Below are 8,132 nucleotides of genomic sequence, written 5' to 3' on the forward strand. Positions count from 1 at the left end.
AACACTGGAAGCTCTTCAATAGGGGAAATCTCTATTTCCCATATTTCTAACACATTTATGCAAATGGTTTTAGACTTTTTGTTTAAAAAAAATACATTTGTATTGCTACGTTATGTGAGTTCTATCCTACTTATTACCACATTTACCCAAAAATAATGTTTAATTTTTTAAAGAGAAATAATAATCTATTTATATGCATATAAGTTGAACATAATTTAAAACAACAATTAATAAGTCGGTTTTCATATTAGCGCGTGGACTGCAGTGTTACACCAATAGAACGCAAAGAATAATTTTTTTTACGGACCCTTTACAAAACTATTAGATCAATTAGATATTCATTATAAGACATCAGTTAGGACAGGTTCGCATTTAACTTTTTCACAATAACTTTCAACTATCCTTTGGTCTGCTGGACCACTGGGGCACCACATAAGAACTATCAACCTTCTTTCTCCATTCTTCGCTGTCATTTGTCTTTGATAGAATTTAATTCTGATGTTCTTTCTGAAAATATTGATACCTGCCTTTTTAACTGCCTGGGTGAGCCACTTCGGGGGCCGATTTTGAGTTTGTGTTTCAACACAAACTGTCTTTGTAACCTTGTTTTTAGAATTTTTATGTTTTTCTTGTTTATATTTTATTAGTTTCCAGGCTCTATAACGGTCAAACTAGAGTTTTTCCAGTATGGTTAACAAACTAGTCATTTACTCAGCGGTAGGCATGAAAGAGTAAAATTTCATTTTTTTTTTTTAATTTTTTTTTTTGTTGTTTTTTTTGTAAGAAATAAACAATTACAACCAGTAGATTGAAGAATTTTGAAAAGCATATTATAATAGTCTAAATAAAAAAAAAAAAAAATTGTCAGAAGTGGGATTTGAACCCACGCCTACAGAAGTAGACTGCGACCTGAACGCAGCGCCTTAGACCGCTCGGCCATCCTGACTTGCTACTGCGAGCAACAATAAAACTAGTTCTTACAAAACTTCTCTGTCTACATGTTATGTCGATCTATTTTTAATTGCAAATGTCTATTTATATCTACAGCACGTTAGGTTTTTTTTTCTTTAGGCCTTAGTACCAAAACAAGTCTATTAATTTTATTGATCAGGACACACACACACACACACAATACGCTAAATATTAGTCAATAGCATGTGTACGTTGCTTGATCTACTCAACAACATTCAGTAAGTGGAGTAACTCTTTGTACTAGAGAATACGTTTTTTAAACATAAACTCATTTACAATACTGATACTCTTTTGTCTCCTTCTCTGTCTGCAGTGGCGTAGCTAGGTGAGGGAAAGGGGATCAAAATAATAATAATCATTATTTTCATTTTTTTATCCACAAGGAAATTTGTTTTACAATTTGTGCATTACAGCAAACAAAACATTATATTTCCATCAAAGCGATATTAGAATTCAATTTGAAAGCACAAATAGCATGTCGCAACAGTGCAAAGCAATTTTGTAAAAAAAAAAAAAATGATTGTCCGGTGTTTGTTTTTGCATTAAATATTACGCCATTAACTTATGTCATGGTGTCGAATGTCAAAATACAAGGGCCCTAAAAGGTCAAGCCCCCAAATCCCTATATATATATATATATATATATATATATATATATATATATATATATATATATATATATATATATATATATATATATATATATATATATATATATATATATATATATATATATATATATGTATACTTTCTTCTCTTATCACCGTTGGCTGCCTGGTCGTGTAGTATGCACTCAGGACTGTCGTCCTGATTGTCCTGGGTTCAAACCCTGCCCGCCACCGTCCTGAAGGATATTTCCTATCCATGGGAAATTATGAAGGAACATCCAAGACGAGACGCGGTGGCTGAGACGCGCTTGGCTTCCGTACCGAGGTCCCGGGTTCGAATCCTGGTGAAGACTCGGATTTTTAAATTTGGGATATTTGGGCGCCTCTGAATCCACCCAGCACTAATGGGTATCCAACACCCAGCTCTAATGGGTATCTGACACCCAGCTCTAATGAGTATCTGACATTAGTTGGGGAAAAGTAAAGGCGTTTGGTCGTTGTGTTGGCCACATGACACCCTCGTTAACCCTGGGCCACAGAAACAGATGACCTTTACATCATCTACCCCCTATAGATCGCAAGGTCTGAAAGGGGAACTTTACTTTACTTTTTTACCCAAAATATGTAAGACAAAAAAGTTCTTTGTCATAGATATGAATTATGAGTCGAGGGTATATATGATAAATTAAACTCAATGTAAAGGGTTGGCTGAGCTGTTAATACTTCAGTATTCGTTAGAGTGCTGGAATAGAGAGGAAAACAAAGTCCAAGATACCAAGATTTCTTTTTATTTCGACTTTGAACTTTTAAAACCTTTCTCTACTTGGCAACAGGTTGGCAGAATTAAATGGGCTAAAGGTCATTGTTGTCATGCTTTCAGTTTAAACCGTTGGAAACACAAATTTCACAGACTCAAACTGTAACAGACTAGATCTTTTGTACTTAGTGCCAGTGGGTCTGTTTAGGTCAAAGATGTAATACCTTTTTAGATTGTCTGCATTCCAAGTGTTGATACTGATGATTGGCACATCATACTGTCATTTCATCTTTTTTTGTTTTTACAATCAAATAGATTATACAGCTATATAGATATAAAACACAAACAAGTGTTTCAATTGGCCTAAATACCAGTGTTTAAATTGATCTAAACAACAGTTTTAAATTGATTTAAACACCAGTGTTTAAATTAATCTAAAAACTAGTTTTTAATCTATTTTAACACCATTGTTTTCATTGACATAAAACATCAGCGTATAAATATGATCTAAACACCACTTTTAATTGACATGCACATCATTGTTTAATTGACATAAGCAGCAGCGTTGTTATTAACACCAGTGTTTTAATTGACATACAAAAATGTTTTAATTGACTTTAACATCAGTGTTTTACTTTGACCTATACCACTGGTTTTTAGTTGACCTACAAAAAGTTTTTAAATTGATCTAGACACCAGTGCTTAAATTGACCGAAACACCAGTGCCTAAACACACCTTAAATTTACCTAATCACCATTGCTTAACTTGACCTACGCGCCAGTGTTTAAACACATTTTACTCCCCAAACCACAGCTGTCTTATTTTGAGAATTGGCTATGTGTGTGAACGCCTAGCACATCACGAGAACCACTGTGTGTGTATGTGTGTGTGTGTGTTTGTACGTGTGTGTGTACTTGGCCTCTGCTCACTTTGAAGATAAACAGCTTACTATAGCGAGAACAAAAATACGTTTGTGAGGTGGAGGGGGGGGGGGAGGCTGAGGGTTTGGGGCAGGATTACTCACCTTCTGTATGACCCATATAGCTAGTTGTTTACGTCGCTTTTCTCTCTCTCTCTCTCTCTCTCTCTCTCTCTGTCTCTCTCTCTCTCTGTCTGTCTCTCTCTCTCTTTCTCTCAATCTCTCCTTGCCATGAACTTACAGACATATAGTGTGCTGAAACTCCGATCCTTAAGAGCTTCCACCTAGAACAGACTATAAACACTTTCACATTTTTCATGGGCTTTCTATACATACACAAACACACACACACATACATATACACACATCATCACTTTATTTTTGTTCTGTACTAAATGAGTGGTTCTCGTATATTTTTGAATGCCTTTCTCGCGGTTCACCTTAGTCCCTTAGTCTGTTGGACCCTTGAGGTACTACACAGCCTGTCGAGCGTCTTTCTCCGTTTCTCTGTATCTTTTGCCATAGGAAGAGTCTCTTCCATAGACTAGCACGTCCATTCCTTGATGCTGTACTCCCATTTATTACCTTGTGTCGCGTGATATACGCGTCAAGGTCTCAGGAGAAGTGTAAACAGCAAGTTTATTTGGAAATTGCCTTCTGTGAGATTTTCTACACAAAATAGTGAATATATAAAGGGGTATAATTAGAAATGAAAAGTTTCAACCTTTTTTCCGCTGCTAGACCTTTCGGTTTCAGAACCCATAAATAAGGGAAACAACTTATATCGGGGCCCTAATTCAGTCTGTTCAGTGCATAAGTTTTAAGCTTCAAATTAAATCTTCCTTTGAGAATTAATTAACGACTCTGAATTCTAAAGTATAAAATTGTTTGATATATAGTATGTGTTCAATCTTTTAAATTGATGATCTCTACTCGGAGAATTAAAGTGTTATGTTTCGTAGATAGGAATTCCCATAAACTAAGATGCCCGTTATACATTAGGCCATCCGATCCAACTTTTTAAAATGCAGAAACATAATTACCACTTATTTGTATTTAAACTGTCTACCTCTCCTTCTCTTCTATTTAATGTTCCCTGTTTTCTGAAACTGTTCCCTGTTTTTGCATCTCTCTCCTGTTTTCCGCGACTGTTCCCTGTTGTTTTTTTGCTACTGTTACCTGTTTTTTTGCTACTGTTACCTGTTTTTGCTACTGTTACCTGTTTTTTTGCTACTGTTACCTGTTTTTGCTACTGTTACCTGTTTTTTTGCTACTGTTACCTGTTTTTGCTACTGTTACCTGTTTTTGCTACTGTTCCCTGTTTTTGCTACTGTTCCCTGTTTTTGCTACTGTTACCTGTTTTTGCTACTGTTCCCTGTTTTTGCTACTGTTACCTGTTTTTGCTACTGTTACCTGTTTTTTTGCTACTGTTACCTGTTTTTGCTACTGTTACCTGTTTTTGCTACTGTTACCTGTTTTTGCTACTGTTACCTGTTTTTTTGCTACTGTTACCTGTTTTTGCTACTGTTACCTGTTTTTGCTACTGTTACCTGTTTTTTCGCTACAGTTACCTGTTTTTGCTACTGTTACCTGTTTTTGCTACTGTTCCCTGTTTTTGCTACTGTTCCCTGTTTTTGCTACTGTTACCTGTTTTTTTGCGACTGTTCCCTGTTTTTGCTACTGTTACCTGTTTTTTTGCGACTGTTCCCTGTTTTTCCGGTTAGATTTAGTATTAGGGTGAGGTGACCTTAAGTAACCCTTTTAGGTTCCCTTCCGTCGTTTTTGTTTTCTGTTGTTGCTACGCCTTACGCTAAACCAGCGACGCAATCCTTACAATTTATAACATTTGCATTAGTTTCACGTGTGGCCTTAAACTATCGTATATATCACATCCAACTAGCTGTGAGACACACGGGGCAGTCAGGATTGATGCTCGTCTCCACAGAATTCTGTTTGAGAACCTCTTGTCAGGAGTACAATGATTGACTTGTTATTTAAATAGAAGGGGAGAGGGGGGGGGGCTATACTGATACTTGGCGCCCAGATGGCGGTCATCAATGACAGAACTAAGACCATACCGAGTGAGACTATCTCCTGATGCTCCGTCCGCCATTTTGGCACGTGACCTTGGTTGTGTTAAAGCGTAGACAACAAAATAAAGACTTTATTTATTAGTGAGATCTATAAATAGCAGTGGCTTCCATCAAATGGCAAAATTACAGTTATTAAATTATTGATGTAATTGGGGTTAAAATGGGTGTTTTGAAGCTATCCTTCACCTCCCCATATTTCTTAGTCTGTTGAACTGTTGGGGCATCACACATGATCTTTCGACCGCCTTTCTCCATTCGTCTCTGCCTTTTGCTTTGAATACGACAGGCCTGTCCGTTCTTTTGATCTTTAACATTATATTTTGATTATATGTATATTCTGTAAAGCTGTTTCTTTCTTGTTGATCGTACTATATATATTTAGTTTCTGCTAATTGTGTATACATCGGCTTTCCGTGTAATTAATTTTTTTCTTACATGCCCCCCCTTTCCCCCAACCCTTTACAGATACCGTCTTCCCTGATACTATTAGAGCGTGGAGTGGGTTGCCTGAGCCAGCCCGGAAAACCAGTGATTTAAGAGTTTAACTCTTTCTCTCCGTAATTATTTACCACATTCTGGTGGAATCAACGTTGGTATCGTCAGTTAGGAGAGAAAGAGTTAAGTCAATAGTTAACAAGCATGACAAGATGCATAACGCGTAGGACGTAATCATCTTCTTTTTTGAAGCAACGTCTGTATTGTATAAGATAAGATACCCATTACAGGGCTTACACATTGTGGCTTCAGCGTACTGAAGCGTTAAGGATGATGTCAAGGCGCCACGCGTGGACGCGAATAGAACTAAGACCTTGCGATCCATGGGGGCAGATATTGTAAATCTCATCTGATTCTAGCCGACGGTTAACGAGGATGCCCTCTGGTCAACGGCCAGCACGATGACCAACCGCCCTTCTGTCCCCCAACGCACGCCAGGTTCCCATTACTTTGGTGGACTCAGTCTTCAAAATTCCGTAGTTCAAAATCTGAGTTTTACCGGGATTCGACGTAAAGACTACTCGGTTCGGAGACGAAGCGTTTTACCACTCAGCCACAGCGCCCCATAAGAGGAATGATGCAACAACTATATGATGCCTAATTCTTTCAACTGAGTTTAAGGAATCCATATTTCTCCGCTATATGCTCGCTCTATTTCTAATCTATTTCTAAGATGTCGGGATTTCGATGCAACTTTTCTAGAAGCTAGGAGGCGCGGTGGCTGAGTTGTAAAGCGCTTAACATCCGAACCGGAGGGTTCCAGATTCGAATCCGGTGAAGACTGAGATGTTTTATTTTGGAATCTTAAGGGCGCCTGGCATTAGTTGGGGAAAAGTAAAGGCGGTTGGTAGTTGTGCTGGCCGCATGACACCCTTGTTGACAGTGGGCCATAGAAACGGATGATCTTTACATCATCTGCCTTATAGACGGCATGGTCTGAAGCTGAGTAAACAAACAACAGAAAAAAACATTAAAAATACGTTTAAAAAAATACTTCACCTCCTTTACACAACTTATAATAAATCTTCGAGTCCCAAGATTAATGGCACGTGCAAATTATAGATTATAGAGCAGAACGTCACAACTGATTCAATATTCTAATAGAGAGATTATTTTACATAGATATACATTACATTGCGTCATCAAAACATGATGTTCCTTAGCAGACGGTGCGTAAAATTATTCTTTAATTTATTTAACTTTTGAATCAATAAAGACTTGCATTCAGAAATTCCTGAACGCGATAGTCCTTTCAAGAACGCGATAATCCTTTCAAGAACGCGATAATCCTTTGAAAACCGATGTTGGATCTGGATCTAGATCTAGACCTTGTTCAAAAAAAAAATTGAAATTTATTATTTGTATTTTTTGAAGAACTATAAAATTCAAAACAGAGTTTTCCTGTTTAGGCCAAGCAACAAACTAATTGTTTCCCCCAGCAATATATGCATCAACTATAAAATTGATAGGAAAATCGTTAAAAGCCGTTTTATATATTCGTGTCCTCCCAGGTTCCAGAACACCCAGGTTTTCTAGGAAGGTACGAGTTGAATAGAGGTATTGTAAAAAAAAAAAAGTGGTTTTTTTTTTTTCGCTTTCTGTCCTCTTAAAGCTTCGTCTGTATTTTTTGCCTGTGATTATCACATTATTTTGATCGGGTTTTTTATTTTTGTTTTGCAAAGTTACCCCATGGTTCATTTTTTATATATTTTTTTTAGTTTTCCAATTTGATTTTCATTATGAAACATCTTATCGTAATAGAATGACTTGATATGTAAGAGGAGAGGGGGGGGGAGAGATTAGGGTAAGAAAGAGAGAGGGGGAAAGAAAGAAATAGAGGGAACAGGGCCGGCCCTAACAGTTGCGGGGCCCTATGCGAAGCGGACTGCGCGGGGCCCAGTCTTGGTAGAAATAAGCATAACGTCAAAATTAAGACTTTGTATTAGAAAATACTTTCGTCTTTGCAATAATTTTTTTTAAATGAAAGCTGATAATTCTTTTTCTTTTTTTTCTATCGCTCATATGATTGGCACCCCAAAATGACAATTTCGTCTATTTTTCAGAGGATTTAAAGAGTTTTCAGGAGATTTTAATAATTTCAGGAGATTTACAGGACTTATATATATATATATATATATATATATATATATATATATATATATATATATATATATATTGTAACTACAAGAGATTTCCAGGAGGCTCTGGAAAATCTTGAGGCTGAGGAAACCCTGTTATTATATATAAGTTAGAATGGTTAAATGTAATAATTTACTCCTAGAATTAG

At 36.7% G+C, this 8,132-nt stretch overlaps 1 non-coding gene across 1 annotated transcript; it reads right to left on the minus strand.

Annotated features, from left to right (window-relative positions):
• Positions 1-862: 862 nt before the first annotated feature.
• Trnal-cag (transfer RNA leucine (anticodon CAG)) lies at positions 863-946 on the minus strand. The gene has a single exon. It is a non-coding gene; the product is annotated as a tRNA-Leu (tRNA).
• Between the last annotated feature and the right edge of the window lie 7,186 nt (positions 947-8,132).

This window comes from Biomphalaria glabrata, chromosome 6, assembly GCF_947242115.1.
Source record: "Biomphalaria glabrata chromosome 6, xgBioGlab47.1, whole genome shotgun sequence".
Taxonomy (NCBI): Eukaryota; Metazoa; Mollusca; class Gastropoda; family Planorbidae; genus Biomphalaria; species Biomphalaria glabrata.